Source organism: Typopeltis vanoorti, chromosome 4 (genome assembly GCF_054136105.1).
Source record: "Typopeltis vanoorti isolate ZY-2024b chromosome 4, IOZ_Tvanoo_1.0, whole genome shotgun sequence".
In the NCBI taxonomy this organism is placed as follows: Eukaryota; Metazoa; Arthropoda; class Arachnida; order Uropygi; family Thelyphonidae; genus Typopeltis; species Typopeltis vanoorti.
The window spans coordinates 22,516,195-22,541,468 of NC_143552.1; the positions used below are offsets into that span (position 1 = coordinate 22,516,195).

The 25,274-nt window shown below is 37.7% G+C and overlaps 1 protein-coding gene across 9 annotated transcripts in view; it reads left to right on the forward strand.

The window, feature by feature from the left end:
• The window catches only part of LOC150107158 (small G protein signaling modulator 1-like), a 568,327-nt gene that overhangs the window by 537,269 nt on the left and 5,784 nt on the right, over positions 1–25,274 (forward strand). The gene's annotated exons all lie outside the window — the stretch shown is intronic.

Sequence of the window (25,274 nt, forward strand, 5' to 3'; positions counted from 1 at the left end):
TATAGCAAATGGTTATATTCTTTATATAAGTTTTTTATATAAAATTCTATATAAATATTTATATGCTGTTTTTCCTTCCTATCATATGAAGCAATATTATTCCATCCATTCATCACTCATATAGTAAAAAATCCAGTTCTCATGCTTTTGCTAACCACAAATATATAGGAGTGAATCCTTGTTCTCTCTTCCTTTCATGCACTGAAACAGTTTTTTCCATGTTAATCCTATAACACCCTTTAATAACTTATATATTTCTATCATATCTCCTCTTTTTTGCCTATCAACTAGTCTTTTTAACTGAAAGACCTTCAAGCTGCCCTCATAGGGAATATTCCATAGACCTATTACAATCTTGGTCATCATCTCTGGATTCTCTCCACTACTTTCCCATCTACAAGAACCAGGAAACCAAATCTGTGTACAATAGTTCAGAAGATGCCTTATCAAAGTCTTATAAAGAGAGATAAGTAACCTCTTCATTTCTGCCTGCCATTATTTTCTTCAACATCAGGAAATCTGATAAGCTATTTTGGCCACCTTTGCAACATGCCCTCTCAACTTCAACTTCCTGTCGATAATCATCTGTAATCTTATGAATTTCCTGTAAGTTCAACTGCATTTGTCATTATGAGAAAATAAAACTGTGTCACTATGCCACATTTAACGGACATGTATTGTTCCTCACCCATATGCATTCACTTCAAACCATTCCTGTTGGATCTCTCCCTCTCATCTTTATTAACTATTGCTGTACTCAGATTTCCATCATCAGCAAACAGCTGGATATTTCCCCTTAAATATTTCCCTGTATCACTAATATACACACATTAAATAGTAGTGGCCCAAATGCAGAAGCCTGTATTACACCTAGTTGCTTACCTTCTCCTGGATTAGACTTCTCCATATGCTTTTCTTTGATATTTTCCAGTAGTTACCTTCTTATCCATATTGCTAGCTTCGTATCCATAGCATATTGGCCCAATTTATATAACAAAGTTCCATGTCGTATTATGTTAAATGATTGCAAAATCCAGCAGTAACATCATATATGCATTTACTTTATCCAATTCAACTGTGACTTTATTATAAGAAGTGAGTAAATTACTAAGAAAAGACCTATTCAGAAACTTGTTGCTCCCACATAAAGCATCACATTCTCATTAATTCAGGAATGAATGAATGAATGAATTATACCTTTAATCAACTTTTCCAGTACATTAACCACCACTCCTGAGACATTCATTGGTCTTTTAATTTTTGAAGCCTTTGTCTTAGAGCCTTCTTTATGCAAGGGAACTATTTTGCCCTCTTCCCACCATCTTGGAACCTTACCAAAGTTGAGACTTAAATTAAATAGTTTATCAGAAGAACTGCTGTTTCTTCTGGGTGTATTCAAATTAGGAAAAAAAAAACCAGGACGTCCTCTTAAATGATTCAACGATGACTTCTAAGGCCGGAACAGGCCATGCTAGGCCTAAATCCTTGATACGCATGATGATGATGTATTCAAATTAAGATTCTGTAATTTCATGAGCACCTCCAGTTCATCTACCTCTATTCTCGAATCAGTACTTGTTGCATCTAGCACTACAATGTCTTCACTAGAATAGTATACCTTTGCAAAGTAAACACTCAGTAACATGACTTTCGTATTTTTTGTTACCTCCCTACCATCAGCTCTCAATAAAGTCATCCTTCTCTAGTTGTTCTTCCTTTTATTTGGCATGTGCTTTGTACTATTGATAATTACTTTTCTCCTTATATACCCTTCACAACAATTCCTTTTTTTTTTTTTTTTTTTTTCATCCTCCTGTTTAATGTTGCTACTCAACTATCAAACTCATACCTGATTTATTCTCTTGATTCTGGGTATACAACTTCAAGCACTGTTGATCGTGTATCTTGCACTGCTAACACCTTTCTATTCCAGATTCTTATTCATATTACTAAGTCTATTTGTACACTGTCAGAACACTGTACCCTTCCATTCCTATTCCTGTATTCAACTATTATTCCAACTTTGTTGGAATAATAGTTGAATACAATGCTTATTCCAACAAAGTTCGGTTGGGATGAATAAACTCAATCAGTGAAACAATTTCATCTCCCTTATTTCTGATACTTTTGGCATTTGTAAATAAACACAGCAGGTCACTTTTAGGTCTATAACGAGTCCTACTCAAGCCACTAGTTGGTTGTTATTTCCCCACCACACCTGCCCTTTCCCAGTCACCTTTATCACTGCTTACCACATATATCTGCACAGTCTCAACTTCCCCACTCACATCCCAATCTATTCCATTTCTTTGGGAAATACATACATGCACCACTACATTCAGCATGGAAGTAGTGGAAGCTGCATAGATGCTGGAAGTAGAGTTTAATTTTAATTTTAGTCGTTTCATGAAATTTGTTTGGTTATACAGATAAATTGTGGATATTTAAGGTAGATTGAAGAAAGGTGTATGCAAAGGGTAATATGAACGAGGACTTGATGAGCAGTGATGTATTAGTAACTGAAGGTGTTAGTAGCAAGAATGCCAGGAGAGGCTTGTCTGATAGCAAAGAGAGACAGTGCAAAAGAGCAGCCAAAAAGGTTTTCATAAAGCAAACAAGCAATCCGATGAACCTAACAATCGATGGTATTATGAAAGACGAAAGTGATACGAATGTAGTGGAAGTTGAAAAACAGAGGGCAATTAATGGTAAGGTGGCGAATGGCTTTGATGACAAAGAAGTGTGTATGACTGGTGATAAAATTGAGAGATTGAATGAGAGCAAAAAAATTATGCAAAATTTGAAAGCTGAGTTAGTTAATATGAAGCAAGAGATGAACGGATGCAGAGTGAAATGAAGAGAATTGTAGATATGTAGAAGCATGAAGAAGACGAAAACAAATGATGTCGGTATGAAAGAGGTAACAAAAGACCCGTGAGTGACATTTTATAGGGATTTGATTATTAGAGATGTGGTAAATGAGAAGATGCACAAGATTTGTTTTTTCCTAGATTTAAATGAATAGTGATTGAGGCATTGGATATGCGGAATAAGTGAGCAAAAGAGTTGGTAGTGGTAATAGGGACAAATGACTTGAGTGTGGGAACAAGGAAAACATAAGATTGGATATCAAGAGGTTGTTGAGAAGGATAAAAGATAATAGTGTGAGAGGAAAAGTAATTAGTGTGATATGAGACAGAGAGTAAAGATTGTAAATGCTATGTTAGTGGAAATGTGTGAGGAGAAAAGGGGTACAGTTGGCTAATATGTGGAATGAATTTGAAGGTAGAATTGAACTGGATTTGAATGGAGTGTGAGTCATTTGGAAAGACTGCTGTGCAAGGTAGAGAAATGAGTGCAGAGAATAAATGGAAGGAGAGATTGAAGTGTTGTTTATGTATGAAGAAATGGGTAGTAGGAGTGTAGAGAATGAGAGACTAGTGTGCAAGGGAAACAGGGAGAGTCAGGGCATATAAGGGAACACAGCATGAGAAAGGTTGATGTTCCAAGAGAATGTGAATCCATGTGCAGACAAAAAGGAAAGGTGATGACCTGGGATCAAGGGAAAACAGTTGGATTTGAAGAAGGTTCTAAGATGAATATGAAGGTAGAGAAGCATGAGTTAACTCATGAGAAGAAATAGCATGAGTTAAGTATGCAGACATCACATCTAATAGTGGAACGTGATGCATATCCAAGAATGAGCTGTTATGTTTGTATACAAATGCTAGAAGTATCAGAAACAAGGCAAATGAAATGGTTGCATTGATTAAGTCTGTTCACCCAAAAATTGGTGGAATAAGTAAGACATGGTTGGATGAAGATGACATCCTGACAGGAATAGAGATGGAAGGGTATGATGTTTTTTGGGAAGGTAGGATAAAAAGGGAGGGAGTGCTATTTATAAAAAGAGTTATTTCCATACAAGGTAAAGAAGCAGGGAAATGGTGACAGTGGTTTAGAGACAGTATGGTGATAGATAGAGGTGAATTGATTGAAATACTTAGTCAGATGTTGTTATAGACCTGGTAATGTGGATAGTAATGACTATGAAATGTATAATCAATTTCGCCAAGCAAATAAGAATAGGGTTATCATTATGGGTGATTTTAATTATGGCAATATAGACTGGAAGGATGAGATAGCAACTGGAAGTAAAGAAAATGAGTTTCTTGAGTTTTTGAGAGACAATACCTCAGACAGTATTTAACAGAGGGCACACGAGGATCGAGGTTCTTGGATTTGATCATCTCATCAGAGGATGTAATTATAAATGAGGTGTCTAATCACCCATCAATTGGTGAGAGTGACCATGAGGTGATTACCTGGGTGGTTGCCAGCAGTGCAAGGACCTCTGTGAGATAGGGGTATATGTGGAACTACAAGGAGAGGGGGGGAGTAATTATGAAGAGCTCAGGAGACAGCTTGTGGGTGTAGCATGGAATGAGGAGTTAGCTGGAAACAGATCAGTGCAGTTTGGGGATTTTCAAGAACTATCTAGTAGAAGCAATGTCTAAATGTATTCCAAGGGTCAGAAGGTTACATAAGGTACGTCTGAAATGGATGAATAGAGAGATTAGGCATTCGATACAGAGAAAAATGACATTATGGAGGCAGCATAAGAGAAGTGGTGATAACCAGTTCCGTGAGGATTACAAAGACCAGGCAAGGCGGGTGACTTGGTTGGTAAGGGTAGCAAAAGTGAGGTATGAACAGTAGTTATCCTAAGGATAACTACTGTTCATACCTCACTTAAAAAGAATCCTAAGGAGTTCTTTCGATATGTTGCCTACAAAAAAAAAAAAAAAGATTACAGAAGGACGACATTGATAGGAGAAAATGGTATAAAGAGCTGTTGCAGAAGATGTAGTGGAGATACTTAATGTGTACTTCATCTTGTGAATGTGACTTCAGGAGAGATTGAGAGCAGTTGATGATGGGGAGGAGTGACTGACTGTAAGTGAGCAAGAGGTCTATGGGGAGTTGAGAAAACTAGATGAAAATAAGGCTATGGGAGTTGATAATATGTCACCACATATTCTGAAGGAATGTGCCAATGAGTTGACACCTCCTTGACATATTTTTTAATATGAGTCTTGCATTGGGTCAAGTTCCTAAGGAGTGGAAAGAGGGCAAGATTGTGGCACTTCATAAGGGAGGTGATAGAACTCAAGCATCAAATTATAGGCCTATCTGTGTGTCAGGTGTTGTTGGAGAAGCTTGTGAGAACTAGGATCCAGAATTAGGTTGACAACAATGGTATTATCTTTGGACAGCATCAATTTGCTACATGGAGGTTATGTTTTAGTAATCTACTTACTTATTACAATAAGTTGACTGCTTCCTTGGACAGAGGAGAGGGATACACAGTAATATACTTAGATTTTGCAAAAGCTTTTGAATATGAGGAAAGATTGAGATTACCGCATAATAAGTTGATAGTCAAACTGAGTGGATGCGGTGGATATTAGATTAGTGCATTGGACTGGAGACTGGCTATCTGATAGGTATCAGCAAGTTGTGTATGAGGAAGCAATATCCAGGAAAAGGAAAGTCACTAGTGGTGTGCCTCAAGGGTCCGTTTTAGGGCCATTACTGTTTAACTTGTATATTAATGATATTGGCAAAGATTTGGATGAAGATATTCAGTTGTTTCCAGATGATGATGCAAAGTTGGGACAAACCATGAAGAGTAGAGATGTTGTGGCCTTACAAGAAGACTTGAATAAATTGAGTGATTTGGCACAGGAATGGGGATGCGAGTTCAATGTTGCAAAATGTAACGTTTTAAAATTTGGGAAACAAAGATGAGATCCAGAATTTATGCTCAGTGGGGATCAGATTCGACGGGATATTATTTATACTGTCAGAAGTGGAGGAAATAAGAGATCTTGGGGTGAATAGTTGATAAGGATCTGAAATTTAGGGGACACATTGCCAAAATTGTGAAGACGGCACAAAGACTTATGGGAATGATGCAGAGGACACTGACTTATAGAAGGGGAGATTTTTTTTTGTTCCATTGTATAAGGCTTTGATTAGGCCACACATAGACTACTGTGCTCAGATTTGGCCACCTGCTTTTTTAGAAGGACAAAGAAATGTTGGAAAGGGTCCAGAGGTGACTGACTAAGGTAGTTTCTGACCTCTGGAATGTTGAATATGAGGAAAGATTGAGAAGATGCAATTTACAGAGTCTGGTGGATAGAAGAAAGAGAGAAAATATGATAGAAACCTACAAGTTAGTAAGGGATTGTTATAGGATCAATGTTGGAGAGGTTCTACAGAAAACAGTGGGAGATCAGGGGAGAACCAGAGGTCATCCCTGGAAGCTGTATAAGGAGAGTATGAGCAGTGGAGTGAGAAGCAGGATTTTTGCATGCAGAGTTGTGATTGATTGGAATGCCTTGCTTAAGAGTGTGGTGTCTGCAGAGAATTTGAGCAGGTTTAAAGCCTGATATGATGAGCTGTGTGTATGATAATAAGACCTCCTAGAAGAGTCTTTGACTCCATGGGGTCTTGGGTGATAATAATAATATACCTCAGATCTCTTGCCACTCAATTCACACTGCCTCTCAAGTCATTCGTGCCCATCATCACAATCATCTCATCCACCTTTTCATCTCACTTAACTGCCATAGTCACACTATTGTTCTTCCAGCAAACACTCCTCTAGCATTCTATCTTGTACCATGGATCATTGAGTCTCCATACATCACACTTCCTGACCAATATACCATTTTCATCCATTAAGATTATCTTGCCACAATCATTCTTCTTTTTACTTGCCACATACCAAAAAAAAAAAAAAAAACTTTCTAGGATATTTCTTGACTCAGTTTGCTAATTTCTACTCGTACTGCACTTTTGTTGCCCTTACCAACTAAGTCACCTTCCTGGCCTAGTCTTTATACTCTTCATGTAACTAATTTTTATTATTTATCTTCCACCACCTCCAGAGTGCCTTCTTCTTCCAGACTTCACACTTAATCCCTTTATTCATCCATTTGACATCTACTTTATTTGTCCTTTTGACTTTTACTGTTAAATATCTGTTTTTCAGTATCCAAACAGCATTTATTTCTTCTCTCTTAACTTCTCATTCCATGCTATAGCTCCAAATCCAAACCATCTCCTAAGTATTTCATAATCACTGCCTCGTAGCTCAGCATATGTCCATTGTTCACTGAAGTGTTCATGTGGCTTCGCCAAGTGGATAGCATACCTGCTCTCTAACCTAAAATGAGTGTAAATTCCACCTTGGGCGTGGATGTTCATAAAAATGTATCCGGTGATCAATCTTGCTAGCTGGAGAGAAATGCAATACTCCTCTGACAATCACTTTCTCTGATGAAATGATCAGATCTAAAACTCTTGAACCGAACCTCACATGCCCTCCTTTACCTACTGCCTAAGATAATTGTTTCTCAAGAACTCAAAGAAAAAATTCAGTAATCGTTTTCCTTATTTCCAAATGCTGTTGCTTCATTCCAATAATGCAATAATTAAATGCACCCATAATGATCACCCTCCCATTGTTCGCTAATCCAAGTTGCTTATACATTTCACCATCGCCACTCTGCATTCTCTAGCCTATAGCAACGTCCAACTAAATCTATTGGACAGTTCTTTCTTGTAAGGTTAAACAGTGGTCAGCATTCATAAGGAAGGATTAATTGGAGAGAAAAATGCACATATTGGAATGATTACTTATAATTAAGAAAATAATATTTGACATTTCCATCTCTGTATTGAGGTCATCATCAGGATGATGATGATGACCTCAATAAAATTTATTTTACTTTACAAAATAAAATAAACTTTTCATACATATCAATTTGAGGGAGCTGATGATCTTAGCTTTTGTGTTGCATGGTGGTATGAATTTTTATGTATGTATTGGCCTGTGTGCATAGGTTTATGGCAGATCGTGAAGAAGAAGCAGCCAGAGGGAAGATGTGTGACAATAATAATATACCGATGATAAAAAAAAAAAAAAGTTTTACTTTTTTTTTTATCAGAATTTTTATATCAGAACTACATTAAACAAATTTTAAAGTCATCTCATATTAAGATTTTTTTATGTTTGAGGTTGTTCTATATGTATTGAAGATGGATCCTCCAGATTCTTGGAATTATTAATCCATCATTTTTGTTTAGAATTGGATGATGTTTCAGCATTTCACAGGCTTCTTTGAACTTTCTTTCAAACCTGGTTTTGGTGCTATGTAGGGACTTGGTACCTTTCCAGTTAATTCTGTGACATGCTTGAATTTCATGGTCTGACAGGCCTGTTTCCAAGGTTGGATAATATTGCAGCTATGCTGAATTTTTAAACCCCTGATTGGGCAAGGTATGGAAGGGGATCTTTGAATGAGCCGAGTAAATTTTTAATTTTGCAGGAGGTTTCAATGTTGCTTTAATATTGTCTATATTTTTTGATATGCCACTAATGAATGGTATGGCTATGACATTCTTGCAATCTTTTGTGGAGGATCTTTTGAACTTTTTTTTATTGTAGCCATTTTTTACAAATGCTTGGCTATTAATTTCATATTTCTTGTAGATAAGCTTAAGGGGATGCTTAAGGGCCATAGCTGTATAACTGACATTCCCTGTAAAGGCTATGTGGAGACCTCCACATAGCCTTTAAAGGAATGCAGAGAACTGACCAGAGCTTCTGACCTAATGTCCAATTCTCACCTTCTAGTGGTGCGCCCTGTTAGGTATCTACCTGGGTACTGAACTAACAAGGATGGACTGGCAATTTGGGAGTTAGCCGACAAAATTGTATTCTTAAACCAAAATACAAAATGATGGTACAACATGACAGAATTTCATGCCGGCTGGGGCGTTTCCCGGTTAAACAAGGCCCCCCATTGTTTTCGCCAGGGGAACTAGGGCAAACAGTGAAGAGTCAGCTACTGGAACAAATCTGAAAACACACCCCAACTCAACGTCACTAGAGTTAAAGATCGGTACTATCAACATAAGAAGCCTGAATGGCAAAGAAATGGAGCTAGCTGAGGAATTGGATAAGTACCAGATTGATATAATAGGGGTGACTGAAACAAAAAAGACAAAAACTGGTGAGATCTATCTGAGCAATAAATACAAAATGCTATATTCAGGCAATGACAATCAAGGGAAAGAAGGAGTAGCCATAGTATTCAACACTAAATACGAGGCTTAACTTCTTGAATGGCAGTCAGTCTCAAGTAGATCGATGTGGGCAAATACGAGAATGGGGAACTAGACAATGAGGCTTATTTGTGCCTATGGTCCCACAGAAGGTTCTACTAAGGTAGAAGTGGAATAAATTTTTCAGGCTTTAGAGAAAGCAGCTGACACAATGAAAAAGGAAAAGTTGGTCCTTGTTGGGGATCTAAATAGCAGAATAGGAAATGATTGTCAGACATACAAAAATATTTTGGGAAAATTTGGAGAAAAGAGCAAAGTTAATAATAATTGCAAATACCTGTTGGATTTCTGCTCAGGACATGGACTGGTTATTACTAACGCAATGTTCCAACATAAAAATGTGCACAAATTCACATAGAGAGAAGAGGCAAGGAATAAGAAAAGTCTCATTGACTATGTTATTGTTGATAGTGATGTTTTCCCACTGCCGCAGGACACCAGAGTGTACAGAGGATTTGAAATTGGAAGTGATCACCATTTAGTCTTGAGCAGGATAAAATTGAATTTCTTATTGAAAAGAAAGTTTTAAAGAGAATAAAAGTTGAGCAGCTCTCAGATGTGAACTGTAGACTAAAATACACAAATATTATTCAAGAAAAAATAAAAGAGTTTGAGAGCAATTCAGTGGCAAGCCCTGAAGAAAACACTGATTGTGTTAAAAAGTTATTTCCTTGACCACAAAAACTATGGAAATGACTTCTATTGGGATTTATTGATCAAGTATTTTTTTAGAACAACTGTGTTATACCAACTAGTATCACCAACTGAGGCTGTTGGCATCTTCAAGGTACATAACTGATATAAGGCACTTAAAGCTAAAACTGTTACAGACTATAAATTAAAACAATTCCAATTATATTTGACAAAACAGAACGCATACAATATATGCATGGTTCGTGCATGATTTCACTTGTTGTTATTTAGGAACGTTATATAATTTGCACTATAATTCAGTTCTTGTATGTTTAGAGATCTAAGAGGGTCTTCCAGATCTCGGGCAAGATTAATCCTTGGTTCCTGTTAAGGTTTTGTACCGAACAGGCAACTGTTGTAGCTTCTTTAATAGTTCGGGAGCGGAAATCCTCCTCCATGTAAGGAGTGGTGCTTTTATCCCACTCTATGATGTGGTTAGTTCTTGAAAAATGAAAGGATAAACCCGATTTTTCTTCTCTATTGTTATTAACATCTCCAATGTGCTCCCTTGTCTAATTCAAGGCTTCTTGAAGTGTGGTCAATGATATAATGCATTGATCCTGCACAAGCAGGATATGTTGTAAACTCCAGCATATTTGAAGAAAGAGGATGGCCATCTGGGGTTTGAGGAGTCTTGCAACCTTATTAGAAACTATCCCCACGTATGGAATGACGATTGTAGAAATATACTGTGTGTCATCCTGTTGTCTTTGTGGGGGGGGTCAGAGAAAAGTATCTTATGGATGAGTCTCCGAGGGTAGCTATTCATGTTGAGGTTGTTAGATATCAGAGATAATTCGTCCTGGAGATCTTGTTGATCTGTTGTAAAGTGGAAAGCTCGCTTTTTTAACACGTGTACAATGCTAAATTTCTGAGAAATGCGGTGGGAGGAGCTAAATATCATAGAGTGGGATAAAAGCACCATTCCTTACATACAGGAGGATTTCCACTCCCGATTAATCTTGCCCCAGATTTTGAAGACCCTCATTTAGATCTCTAAACATATAAGAACTGAATTATAGTGCCAATTATAGAATGTTCCTAAATAACAACAAGTGAAATCATACATGCACTATGCATGTATTGTACGCATTCTGTTTTGTCAAATATAATTGGAATCTAGTTGGTGAAACTAGTTGGTATAACATAGTTATTCTAAAAAAATAGTTGATCAATAAATCCCAATAGAAGTCATTTCCATAAAACACTGATTGATTCAGCCAGAGAGGCATGTGGTGAGGTTGTGTGCAAGGATAGAAAAATCAGAACTTTATGGTGGACACAAGAATTTAAAGAGGCAGTGAAGGAAAAGAAGAAAGCATATCAAAAGTTCCTGGCAAATAAGTCAGCTTGTACTCTTAGAGAATACAGAGACAAATGTAAGAAGGCTAAACTCTGTGTAAAACTAGCTAAACAAAAGTCATGAGAAGACTTTGGTAAGAACATAGAAAATAAATATCAAGAAGGTGGCAAGATATTATGGAGGTTGTTGGAGAAGCTCAGAAATGGAGGAACGAGTGTTTTAAAAGGAATTAAAGATCATAAAGGTAACATGAAAAACTGGTGAAAAACAGATATCCTTGAAGTGTGGAGTAATTACTTTGATTTGCTAAATGAAACAAGCAGTGATAGCACAGTGATAAAAACACACTGACCAGGCATGCAGTCAGGAATACATATCCATACTTGAAGTGGAAAAAGCCATCAAAGGCTAGAAATGTGGAAAGGCAGCAGGAATAGATGATACTTGACCAGAAATGCTCAAGTATGGAGGTATAAAAGTTTTGCAGTGGCACAGCATAGTTCAGAGAGCCTGGACAGAAGGACGAATTCCCGGTGATTGGAGTAGAGCTCTCATAGTACCCATATATAAAAAGGGAAATAAAACTAAATGTGAAAATTATGAAGATATTTCCCTACTGAGTGTTCCTGGTAAGATTTATGCAAGTAAACTTGAAAAACGGTTGAGAAGAATTGTGGAAGAAAAGCTTAGTGAAGAACAAGCTGGATTCAGGGCAATTAGAGGCTGTTAGGATCAGATCTTCACTTTATGACAAATAGTTAATAAATCATGGGAATATAACAAAGATCTGTATTTAAGTTTTGTAGATTTGGAAAAGGCATATGATAAGGTGCCAAGAGAGAAGCTATTCAAAACACTACAATTATATGGTGTCAATGGGGCATTATCAAGCATTATTTAGTCTTTATTTGAGTTGTGAGCTAGCAATTAGAATTGAAGGAAGTACAAGAAGGTGGTTTGATGTTAAATCTGGTGTCAGGCAGGGATGTATTGTACATTACCCCTCTGTTATTTATTATCTATATGGATTACTTTATGAAGGAAAGTGGTCTTAAACCTGATATCAAAATTGGAGATGTTAATGTCAGGTCTTTGCTTTATGTGGACGATGTTATACTTCTAAATAAATCTGCTAGAAGATTCCCTGACTAAATTGAATAGCTGTTGTAATAGATATGGTATGAAGGTCAACAATAACAAAACAAAGACAATGAAAATAGGCAGAATCATTGAAAATGTCAACTGCATTGTGAATGGAGAACCAGTGGAACAAGTAAAACATTTTAGCTACTTAGGCATGATTTTTAGTGGAGATGGTAAATTAGATATATGGAAATAGACAACAGGATCAATCATGGCATGGTAGGAGGTCAATTGAATAAATTTATATGGAATAAGAGAGAAATTAGTCGGAACACTAAATTAGCTGTATACAAGACTGTATTCATACCAGTTTTAACTTATGGATCTGAGAGCTGGGTCAGAAGTAAAACACTTGACCAAAGACTAGAGACCGCAGATATGAGTCCTGAGAAAGATTAGGGGCACAAACAGATGACATCAATGGCAATATCGTATTAAAAACGAGGATATTAGGAAAGAACTTGATGTCAGTATCCAGGAATGCATTTGCTGAGCTAATCTCAGGTGGTATGGTCACTTAAACAGAATGGGCGAGGAAAGATTAGCAAAACAAGTGTTCTCTGCCAGGTTGGCAGGAAAACGACCCAGAGGAAGACCAAGATATAGGTGGATTGATACGGTACAAAGTGCCTTAGACGATAGAAATATAAGATCTGGTAATGTTGGACTCTTGACAAGTAACAGACTGATCTGAAGGTAAATTGTAGATAGGAAGTTAGTAATGATGTAAATTTTTCATATAGTACTATCATATCCTGTACACCCATTGAGGGTACATGGCAGGAATTTGATGATGATGATGTAGATAAGCTTATACGTTGGTGACTCATGACTATTAAATTATTTCAGGAAATTACAACGTATACTAAATATTAATTTAAAGAAAACTTGAATCAATACTTCCTATATTTCGGCAATGTTACACTATCTTCATGGGAACATAAAAGTATGATATATGCATGCAGGCACTAACAACGAGCAAATGGTGTCAATGGGGCATTATATCAAGCAATATTTAGTCTTTATTTGAGTTGTGAGTCAGCAGTTATTGACATTGTTCCTGGTGTCCTAAAGGTGCCCCCTTTAGGACACTAGGAACACTCCAACAAACATCCCAAACCTCAACAAATTTGGGGCAGTCTCCTGCACCCAAATTTGTTGAGGTTTGGGATGTTTGTTAGAGCTGAGGCTGATTTCATGAACAATCGTTTGTATTTATATTTGCTGCAGTGTAGTAAAGTGGCTTTCTTCCATCATATTCTGTGGCAGGCATCCAGAGCATGGTCTGCAAGCCCCAGAATGGCTGTATTGTTGAAACCTGATATTAGCTGTCCTGCCTGTTTGGCCATAGTAGGACAATTTACAGCTGCAAGGGACCTGGTATACTCCAGATAGAACTAGGGAAAGTTGCTAGTCTTTGGTGGAGTGGATAAGGGATGCCAGTTTCTTATGTGGTTTATAACAGGTCGTATTTTTTTAGGATTTAGTTAACTTTTCAGAGGTATCCCGGATGTAAGGAATGGTGATAGATTTAGTGTAATCTTTGTTATTAAAGGGGGAGTATGGGTGTTGTGGTTAACTGGCACTTTAATATTTTCTAGATTTTTTGGGGTTGTAGCCGTTGGCTAAGAACATGTTAAAGATGTGGTTCAGTTCAGTGGTTAGGGCATTGTCATCTGAACAGATTAATTTTGCCCTGTTATATAGGGTTTTTATAACCCCATATTGTTGGTGAATGTATCTGCCTGTATGTGTTGGTTTTGCCGCTACCCTGTGTTCTCTTGGCCGACATCAACAAGGTTATATGTGCTTTAGAGGAAGTGTTTGCCGCTGCACTGAACTATGACCTTTGGGCAATTCTCTACGATGTCTTGTGCACTTCAGAAGAGAAAGAATTTTAAAAAATACGATGTCGGCACATCAAAAAATTTGAAAATCTGAAAAAGAACTCTATCTCCAAACCTCAACTACCACTCAACACTGTAATTATTCTGGCCAGGCTAAAACACGAGTCTAGGTCCTGGGCTCCTTTCTTAAATATTACTTCTCTTAATCGATCACATAATCCAATTCTGAACTGTTGAAAGGTTAACCATTTCATGTGGGCCTCTTCCTCTGGGAACGAGAACCTCATGGATTGTGATATAGACATAATTCTGTTCCGAAAATTACACACACTCTCTCCCTCCTCTTGTATGCAATTATACAGCTCCTTCAATACCTGGGAACTCCCTTTTTTCTTAGCAAATTCTGAGACCAATATGTGTTTGAATTGTTGATAATCCAAGGCTTCCCTTAGCAAAGGAGAGTGATCTATGAACACTTTGGCCTTTCCCACCAGTTTGCTTCGGAGCAAGACTAGCAACTGAAAATCAGTCCTTCCTCCAACTTTTCTAAGCTCTTCTATATAACTAAAAAAATTTAGAACGTCATCAGTCTCCTCGCCCGAAAATTGTGGGAACACCTGCTGTGGGTTAATGTAGCGAAAAAATTCGCTGTTATCCATGCCTAAATTACTGGAGGGTTCAATCATACTTGCATCCAATTTACACTAATTTACTCACCAAATTTCTCAACAAAACTTAACTAAACTTCTACCTCTCAGTTGTCTGATCTGCTACCAAAACCAACTTGTTGTGAATAGCTTGTAATTAAGATTTAATTAGCTAAACTACATCCTGCCGACTGCACCATTTATGTTGTGTCCCATTTTATGATTTTTATTCTATCTAATAATTTCCGCTTATCTATGCTCGAGATATCACCAAAAGTTTTATTAATATCTAAGTTATTTCTCCCCTTAGTATCCCTAATATTTGTATTATGCTGCGCCTTTTGGGACATTTAGTTTAAGATATTATATGCAAAAACAAGGAGAAAGAACAAAAATATGTCAGAAAGTGTAACTATGTTGCAGTCGTGACACTTTATCTCGTTTCTTAACACATTAATTTCCCGCGTGATTAGGTTCGTAATTTTTCAAGTGGTGCATTGGACAGCAATTTCAGACAACTGTTTTATCATTGGACAAAAGGTTTATTAAATTCCTTAACATGGTTCAAATTTTAGTTATTACTCAATTCAGTGCTATACTAAATATTTACAAACTGACATTAGCTTATCATAAATAATTAAGCTATGATCCTATAATGGGTATTACGATCATGCCACCATACACATTTAACACATAACTTCATATGACATGGACATATAAGATTAATTCACACTATTTAACTATCCAAACTTAAGTAGCTTAACTAAACCATTTACTGCACTAACACATAACTATGACATTTAAACTTTCTTATACAATATAATAGACATGCAAAATTCTCAGGACACTTAATTACTCATATAACATTAACACTAGCCAGCTTACTTTCAATATATTCTGTCAGATACTAAAGTCCTAGTATTGTTTTCTTGGTCACTTCAACAGTTCAGTATTAGAATAATGATAACTAATACAGACGAATCTTAGTTAACACGAGATATAATTTACAGTGCCTTTCTTTCCTGAGTTTTCCATATGGGCCTCTATCTTTTTCTGATTGAAGTATCCTGGTATAACCTCTCTGATAATCTGCTTCTCCTATGTTCCCTTTTGAATTGAACTATGCCTACGCGGTCTTTACCTTTCGTTATTCAGGACACACTTTGAATCGTCTAAATAACGGCTCTGCAACTCGCGACGTGGATATCGATTTCTTTACAGCTTTCCCTTTTTCGTGGTTGTCACTGAAGTTGAAACACAAAGAATATGCTTTCTTTTCCTCGGCTATATCGCATTCTTCGCTTCTTACATAGGAAATACGGAACCAAAATTCCGCTCACTTTTGTTTCCGTGTTGTGACGACGGAGATATAACTCCAATCTCGCCACTCAGGAAAACACCGTGAAACCCATACGAAGGAGCTCATGAAGAACTCTCCTGGAACAGAACCAAAAAAACAAAAGCCTCTAAAAGCCTACTTGTCTAAAAAGCCCTGTGGGGGGCGGGGGTTTCCAACCCTTTTATACTTGCTCTCCTAACGGCACCTTCCTTAACTTCTTTTCTCTGCCCCCTACTTGATTTTTCTTCACTGACCAATTAGGGTGGCGTTTTTCTGCCAAACGTCCTTTGGCCGGCGAGCCCGTAACGATGTCTCAATCCGGGAATCGGCCTTGAGCGATAGTCTGTTGTTTTTCTTTTGCTAGCCTCTAACTTAATCCCCTTTCCAAAATTTCTCTATGAATTTACTTAATATTTTAATCTCTAGCCTCTCACATACCATCTCTTATGACTAATCCTTTTCTCTCTTATTTAGTTAAATTTTTTCTTTTATATCATATTACAACATTAATATATTCTTTCTTTTTGTTAGTTAGTTCAACAAACACCTTTATATTTTATATATTTTATTGGATGCAAGAATATTTCTTTTTCTTTTAATTAATTCATCTATTATCTTTTATGCAGGGTTTTTAATTTATTTATTCTTCATGTTACGCCATGATAGCTGAGAATTCTACATTCTTAAGATATCAGGTGTAACACTATGCTATGTGGATGATGTGTTCGCTATTTGGCCACATGGCTCAGATACACTCCATATCTTCTTAACACACTTAAACAACCAATACCACCAGAATTCAGTTCACCTTGGAAAAGGAAAAAAACAACAGTCCTCCTTTCCTAGACACTCTGATTACATGCCAGTCTGATGAATACTTGGCTTTCTCTGTTTACAGAAAACCAACCCATACAGGCAGATACATTCACCAAAAATCCCCCTCCCCCACACTCACAACAATATGGGGTTATAAAAACCCTATATAACAGGGCACATTTAATCTGTTCAGATGACAATGCCCTAACCACTGAACTGAACCACATTGTTAGCCAATGGCTACCACACCAAAAAAATCCAGAAAATATTAAAACCAGTTAACCACAATCCCCTCCCCCCATAACAAAGATTAAACTAAATCTATCACCATTCCTTACATCCGGAGCACCTCTGAAAAATTGACCAAAATCCTAAAAAAATGTGACCAGATGACCTGTTACAAACCATATAAGAAATTGGCATCCCTTATCTGCTCCACCAAAGACCAGCCTAGTTCTACCTGGAGCATACCAGGTCCCTTGCAGCTATAAATGGTACTACCGTGGCCAAATAGGCAGGACAGCTAATATCAGGATATCCAAACAAAAACTACATCCGGTTTCACCAATACAGCCATTCTGGACTTGCAGACCATGCTCTGGATACCTGCCACAGAATACAATGGAAGAAAGCCACTTTATTACACCGAAGCAAATATAAATATGAAATATTATTCATGGAATCAGCCTCAGCTCTAAAAAAACTTCCCAAACCTCAACAAATTTGGGTGCATGAGACTGCCCCAAATTTGGGAAGCTTGCATCATGAGAACATTAGCCCAAAAGTGAAGACAATCCAATTTCGCCTGCTAGGGGGCACTTTTAGGACTCCAGGAACAACGTTAGTTACTCTCTTCAGCCTTATTTGCTCGTTGTTAGTGCCTGCCTGCACATATCATAATTTTATGTTCCCATGAAGATGGCAGTGTAATTGCCGAAATATAGAAAATATTGATTAATATTTAGTATACGTTGTAATTTCCTGAAATAATTTAATAGTCATATTAATTTCATATTCTTTGTTCGGTGCATGCTCATTGGAGCAAATTGTTAGTTCTCTATGTTTGAGGGAGCTGATGATCCCATTTTTTTTTGTGTTGCATGAATTTTTATGTATGGATTGGCCTGTGTGCATAGGTTTATGGTAGATCGTGAAGGAGAAGACATATATCTAGAAAAGGAAGAGAGAATGATGAATTTGATATGCTTGTGTTGTTTGTTCAAGGTGGCTTAGGAATGTATTTAATGTTTCACGGCTGTGGGGCCAGATCATCAGTGATACTATTGTTCTCATACAAAATATATTTCCTCCCAATATCATGGCCCTCTTTTCCCATGCACTTGCTCTGGGTATTTAGGTAAAATAATTTTTACCTACAAAAAGAACGCACAGCCATGGGCCACCACTTTATCCGCTGTAGCCAAATTTTACATGGAAGACTTCAAGGAATGAGCTCTAGATTCAGCAAGCCTAAAGCCCAAAGTCTGGCTCAGATATGTTAATGATGTTTTCGCCATTTGGCCCTACGACCGCAAATCATTAAATACATTCCTAAGTGAAGTGAACAAACAACACAAACATATCCAATTCACCATTGAGATTGTAAACAATAAATCTCTTCCTTTTCTGGAGGCACTTGTCACACATTTTCTCTCAAGCTGCCTCTCCTTCACTGTCTACCACAAACTTACTTACACACATGCACACACACAAAAAAACTAGGGGTTATCACAAAGCACTAACAACTTACTTCAATGAGCAGATGCTGAACAAAGAATATGAAATTAATAGCCATATTTTATTATGATTATTAGCATCTGACCTCCATGGAGGCTAAGACTCATCATGGGAGGTACACACAATTCTCATCCAACCATGCCTAAAAATGATCCAATGTGTCAACATTCACAACACACCCAGGCAATGCATTCTGCTCACCAACCACTCTCCATGCAAAGAACCTACTCCTCAATCCTCTGCTCGCACCATCTTTATACAGTTTTCAGTGATGGCTTCTTGTTCCACCCGTCTCTCTCATTCTCTGAAAAACCTATTCCATGTTAACCTCATAACAACCTCTGACTAGCTTGTACATCTCAGACATATCACCTCTTCCTCATATTCACGAGGTTTTTGCAATTTATATTCTCTTAATCGGTCCTTGTACTCCAAAGACCACTGACAACCTTTGTGAATCTTCTCTGGACTCTTTACAGCATATCCTCGTCACCATGAAAACCTGGCAACCAGATCTGATGCACAATAATCCATATGAGGCCTGATCAAGGCCTTATCCAGTGACATCATAACCTCTTTATTTCTGCATATTAGGGTCCTCCGCATCTTTGCCATTATCCAACGTGATGTCTTCACAACTTGTGTAATGTGGCCCCGGAATTTCCATTCCTTGTCCACTACCACTTCCAGATCCCTCATTTCATCTACTACCTTTAAAGCTTCCCTACCAAGTGTATACAATGCATCCCAAATTTCAAAACCTTACACTTTGCAACATTGAACTGATACCTCCCATTAACCTCCCTACCGGCCGATGTGGATGAAATAGTGACACCAAATTGCACTTCTCCATGTTATTCAATGGGTGTTAGAGCTTCATATCCAGATTTAGCTGAATGTCTATAGACGTCGTGGCCATTTGGGGGGATTAATGCAATCTATTGAAGTCCTCCTGCAAGGCCATAATATCTACTTGACTTTGCATTGCTCTCTGCAATTTTGCACATCTGCAGACAGCTGCATATCACTATTTAAACCCATCCCAGTATCATTAATATACAAACTAAACAACAGTGGTCCAAAAACTGACCTCTGCAGTACTCAACTACAGACCTTCCTCTTCTGGGTTACCGCAAATCCCATATACAACTTTCTGATACCTATCTGATTGCCAGTCACTGATCCAACTCAGATGTATATTCTCAAGTCCCATATGATTCAATATATTTAAAGTTTGTCATGTCGGAGCATATCAAAAGCTTTGCAAAATCCAAGCACACCACTGTACGTGCATCTCCACTGTCCAGGTTAGTAGTCGCCTTTTTATAGTACACTAGGGGGCTATGCCTCCCTGGTGCCTACGCTGCCCCCCCCCCCCCATGTTCCAGACTGGTAGGCCAGTTCTCCTTCAATTCTGATGACTTGAATTTTGAAGACTCGACACTCAGGAGCTACCCTGAGTGTCGTCTTCAAATGGGGGGGGCTTGTGCCTATGGCGTGCAACACCCCGAGTTCCGGACTGGTAGGCCGGTTCTCCTTGAATTCTGATAACTCGAATTTTGAAGACTCGAAAGGGGGTTCCGTGTTGTACTGCCTCCAAAGAACCTTCCTCCAGATTTCATGCTTAAGCCCTTCATTCACACATGATGCTGTTTTGTATTTCTTTGTCAGTTCCCAATCAGCATTTATTTCCTTACCTCTCAACTCTTCATTCCATGCTATAGCTCCAAGCTGTCTCCTAAGCTTGTCTTAATCACCAGCCTTGTAATTCCACATATATCCTTTCCTCACAGAAGTCTGCATATGGCTTGCCACAACCCAGGTGATCACTTCATGATCATTCTCACCAACTTGAGAAAGTGTAAAACCCCACTAAAAATGGCTACAATCAAAAAAACAGTTCAAAAGATCTTCCACAAAAATATCATTAATAAGTATAATAAATTTTGTTTAATCCTCTATCCAAGTGTATGCAAACAAAGTTTGTGCCTGAAGTATCTTCGGGACTGAGGCAACTTGTAGTAAAGGTGGACCATGCTCTCGTCACTCCTTGTCTCAGTATCTCCCATAATGCAAAGCATATCTCCTTGCAGAAATGTATAATGCTATGCATTGAGGGAAGGGCCACTACCCAGACCGGTTTCGACCTTTATTGAGGTCTCGTCAGTAGGAGCCAGACCCAGAAGTGGTGATACTAAAGCAGAAGCAATGGAGAAGTCATATTTAAGTATACGAGTTGCCAAAAGGTGTACCACCTTATTATTAAATTACTCTGGATTTAGAGAAAGATGTTGGAAGTTTATTTTCCACTTGGTTAGACTATAATAAATTTAGTTTAATCCTTTATCCAAGAGTATGCAAACAAAGTTTGCACCTGAAGTATCTTCAGGACTGAGGCAACTTCGTAGTAAAGGTGGACCAAGCTCTCATCACTCCTTGTCTCACTATCTCTCCATTGCTTCTGCCTTAGTATCACCACTTCTGGGTCTGGCTCCCACTGACGAGACCTCAATAAAGGTCAAAACGGTCTGGGTAGTGGCCCTTCCCTTAATGCATAGCATTATACATGTCCCCAAGGAGTGATGAGAGCTTGGTCCACCTTTACTACTAGTTGCCTCAGTCCTGAAGATACTTCAGGTGCAAACTTTGTTTGCATACACTTGAATAAAGGATTAAACTAAATGTATTATAGTCTAGCCAAGTGGAATATAAACTTCCAACTTCCACCATTAATAAGAAAAAAGAATACAAGAATGCTATAGCCATCCCTATTAGGGTCATATAAAAAATATGACCCTAATCATATTTACACTAGGGTCATATAAAAAAATAGATAGAACACTACATAAATAATTTTTAAGACAACATTTAAACCTCCTGCAAAATTAAGAAATTTACTCAGCTCATCAAAAGATCCTCTTCCATACCTTGCCTGCTCAGGGGTTTACAAAATTCATCGCACCTGCAACTAACCTTAGATAGGGCAAACAGGACTCTCCATCCCAATAAGAAAAGATGAACATAACTGCCACATTAAATTCCTCCACTATGGAAAAACAGGCCTGTCAGACCATGCACTTCAAACATGTCACAGAATTAAATGGAAAGGCACCCAAGTCCCTACACAGCACTAAAATCTGGTTTGAAAGGAAGTTCAAAGAAGCCTGTGAAATGCTGAAACATTATCCAAATCTAAACAAAAATGATGGATTAATAATTCCAAGAATCTGGAAGACCCATTTTCAACCAATATAGAACAACCCAAACAGAATAAAATCTTAATATGAGATGACTTTAGAAATTGTTTAATGTAGTTCTGTTATTTTTTTTTTATTTTTTTTATCATCTGTATATTATTATACTGATATGTAAGAAAAGTTTGTTTTATTTTGTGAATTAACTTTTAATTTTGTATATATTTTGTTTAGTAATATTTTTTTTATTTAAAGTTTTTTCTTTTTTTTCTGCCAGAGATCAGGCTAGGGTAAATGAAAGACACTTCGATTCATCTTACTTTTTGTGTAGTGTTATGTAGCTTGTGTCCTGTACATATGTATGTTTTCCTGATGATGACCTCAATAAATACTGAGTTGGAAATGTCAAATATTATTTTCTTAATTATAAGTAAAGTCATTATTCCAATACGTGTATTTTTGTCTCTATAAATTCTTCACTCTAAATATATTGTTCCTCCCATGATGAGTCTTTGACTCCATGAAGATCTTGGGATGATAATAAAATTTCTTCCTGTCTACCTCCACTTGACACCATACTGCCTTAAAACCATTGCCACTATTTCCCTTGCATAGAAGTATTCTATGAAGGAGGATGTAAATCAATTATTAGAAGAGGCAAAACTGAAGAGCGAGAAGGTGAAATTGTAAGTCTCCTACCACGCTATGATAGAGGCCAACTAGGAGGATAGCATTGATATTCAGTGAGTGTATACATAGATTGTGCAAAAGGAATTATGTAGAATTTGTGGATCTGTGGTCTCTGTTTGACGAAAAGAAGGATTTGTACAATGTAGATAGACTGCATCTGAATGGTTTTGGTGTTAGGTGTCTGGACAGAGCTTTGTTCATCGGGCATGCTGTCATGCAAATTCAGGTAAACTTAAGCAATTAGGGTGGAATCAAGTGATTTTGTGTGAAGGCACTCATGAAGCGAGTGAATGTGAGAATGACCAAGTGAGGAATCTAGTCTCTCAAGCAAAAATATTGAATAGGTTAGTCAATTCAAAAAGTAAAGGTAGGTAGGAGAATAAAGGGATGTTGCCATTTCTATATACTAATGCCAGAAGTATCAGGAAGAAGAGGAAGGAATTTTTTGGCATTGGTTAGCAATCTCACCAAAAGTTATAGGCATTAGAGCAGATGATGTAGTTACAGGGATTGAATGTGAAGGGTTTGTTATTTTCAGGGGAGATAGAGAAGATAGGATTTGGGGAAGAGTACTGCATGTTAGCAGATGAACTGCAACCAAAAAGATTAGGAGACAGGCAGAAGGATGACTGTTCATTTGAAGCAATCTGGTGTGAGATTATGACCAATAAGATAAAATATACAGTTCATTGTTGCTATAGGCCAGGGAGTTCCACAGATAATCTGGAAGACATACATTCCAAATTAGTACATCGAGTACAGGTCAAGTGATTATTATGGAGGACTTCAACTATGGTGATATTGGCTAGAAGGAAAAAAGATCACATGGCAAGAAGGAAACAGAATTTATACACCTGCTGAGGGATAATTACTTCGTGAAAGTGACCATGCAGTCTTGACCCAGGAGATTGTAAAACATGAGGAACATTGCCGATGATATTTTTCTTTGCAAATCATCCTGAGAGAAGCTTGAAAAGACCCTGGAAGAGTGGAGAAAGGTATTGGAGGAGAGAGAGGCATGAAAATTAACCGGGTAAAGACAGAATATATGTCAATGGGGAGTGACAAGGATATGATCATACTACTCCAGGGTGAAAGGTTAACTTTATAAGTTAAGTTTAGAAGACATATTGCTAAATTAGCCAATAAGATTACTTGGCTAGTGAAGAACACATTAAGAAGCAGAAAGAAGGAAGTTGTAATTCATCTTTATAAGGTTGATAACCTTATAAAGATGAATTACATGCCTACATCTGGATTACTTTGCTCAAGTCTGATCCCCTGGGTTTCTTGGGGATGATGAAGCAGTAGAGAGGATTCAGAGGTGAGTGACCAAGACAGTGAGTTTGTCTTGACAAGAATGTTCCCTATCACGATAGATTGAAGGTGTGTGGATTGCAGAAGTTGGTTGATAGGAGAAAAAAAGGGGATATGATAGAAACATTTAAGTTGTTCAAAGGATTTTATAGGATAGATGCAGGGGAAATGTTTCAGCACTTGGCTAGAGGGACCAGAACAAGGGGTGATCCCTGGAAGTTGAATAAAGGTGTGTTCAGTAGGGGTGTGAGGACTAGATTTTTTCTTGGAGAGTGGTGAATGAGTGGAATGGGTTGCCAGAGTCAGTTGTGAGTGCTTTGTCTGTTAATGGATTCAAGGAGAGGTATGATATCTTGTGTGAAAAGATTGGCTCTTGCAATGTCTTCAGACTCCATGGAGGTGCCCGTATAATAATAAATATCCACCTTAGGCAAATAAACTCAGTGAAACAATTGCATCTCACTTATTTCTGATACATCTGGCATTTGTAAATAAAGAAATTTACAGAGCAATTCACTTTTTAGGTCTATAATCAGTCTTACTCATGCCACTTGTTGGTTGTGATTTCCATCTGCCCAGTCACCTGTATTACCACTTAACCCATATATCTTCTCAGACTCAACTACCCCCTCGCATCCTAGGCCATTTCCATTCCTATTCTGATATTCCTATCTACTTCGACTTCCCCCCCCCCTTCCGTTTACCTGTCTCTCTTGCATTCTTGTTCTCTCATCATCTCTCACATTACTACTTCCATCATCCACTCTCCTTATACCATGCTTCCTTGTCCACTCTGACTTTCCCATTTTCCTGTCTCATTTACATTCCCATTCTTTCATCATCATCATCATCATCTCACACTACTAGTGTTGTCATTATAACAATCCATTCCATATTCCTGATCTTTCACTTTGCTTCCCTATTACTTCCTCCGATCTCTTCCTTCTAGCAACAGTCTTTCCAGTTAACTCACACCAAACACATCAAATTCAACTTGTCACTTTTGTGCAAATCCATTCCTCCCTCAAATGCTTACCACACATTTACAAACCACTCTCTTCTCTTCACCCAGCTGTGCCAACATGCCATTCTTGATTCTTGCTCTCCATCTTTTTAATGTATGATCCACACACAAAAAGCCACAAGACCTGTAGCATATCGGTGCCGTGTGTGTATAAGAGGAAAAGAAGAAAGTAGGAATCTGTTCACATTTTGTTCGAACAGCTGAAAGTTTTATTCCTTTGGAAGGCAGAGTGGGGAAGACTGTTCCAAAGAACAGACATAGATGAAATGAAAGAGGAAGCAGTGAAGTTGGTATGGTGAGTCTCAAGATTGACTATAAAAGGG